Genomic DNA, 1,089 nt, shown 5'->3' on the forward strand with positions numbered 1-1,089 from the left:
CATTCTTATTTATACATAGGTAGCTCTCTGTAAAAGCTTCTTCTCTGTGTCCATTTATTCTTTGGAGTCTGTATTGGCTGGTTTTGTGTGTCAATTTGATACAGGCTTTAGTTATCACAGAGAAGGGAGCTTTAGTGGGAGAAGTGCCTCCATGAGATCCAGCTGTGGTGCATTTTCTCAATTAGTGATCAAGGGGGTAGGTAGGGCCCCTTGTGGGTGGTGCCATCCCTGGGCTGGAAGTCTTGGGTTCTATAAGAGAGCAGACTGAGCAATCCAGAGGAAGTAAGCCAGGGGAAGCAAGCCAGTAAGGAACATCCCTCCATGGCTTCTCCATCAATTCCTGCTTGCTGACCTGCTTGAGTTTCAGTCCTGACTTCCTTTGGTGATGAACAGCAACATGGAATTGTAAGCTGAATAAACCCTTTCCTCCACAACTTGCTTCTTGGTCATGATGTTTTTGCAGTAATAGAAACCCTGACTAAGACAGTCTCTTTTCATTTCTGGGCCTTAAGAATGAAGTGTCCTAAGTTTTCTGTACACAGGCCTGATTTGATATAAACTGTGGAATAAAGGATACACCTTGCAGAAAAATATCATATGTGGAGAACCTCTTGAAGATACCAGAATAATTTCGAGTCTGAGTTTGTCAATTGGCCTTGCACAGCTATGTTCAAGCACACTGCATAGTGACTGCAAATGAAGAATATGTCTTGAGGCACAGGCCCTGCTCCTCATGCTGTAGGAAGTTCAGAACAAAGTCATTCAGAGGCCAGTGTCCTGACCCAGGAAGTTGCAAAGACCACTTGGGTAGCAGCTGGATACTGTGTCTGGCCTCTCATTCCCTACTCCTTCATATCTCCAGAAAGCAACACCTAGCTCACAATGTCAAGACTTCTGAGATAAATGGAACTCACACTGTCACTCCTCAGAGATCATGGCAATGGTTTTACAGTTTTCCACAGGCTCCTACATGAATGGTGGAAGAAGCCTACAACTTGGAAGCCTAGAAGAGTTCTGTATCCCTTCATGCTGATGGGTACACTGGGAGGTCATGGTTGAGGACCTTCCTTGAGGAATCCATGTGCTAAA

Source organism: Mastomys coucha, unplaced genomic scaffold (genome assembly GCF_008632895.1).
Source record: "Mastomys coucha isolate ucsf_1 unplaced genomic scaffold, UCSF_Mcou_1 pScaffold15, whole genome shotgun sequence".
Classification (NCBI taxonomy): domain Eukaryota; kingdom Metazoa; phylum Chordata; class Mammalia; order Rodentia; family Muridae; genus Mastomys; species Mastomys coucha.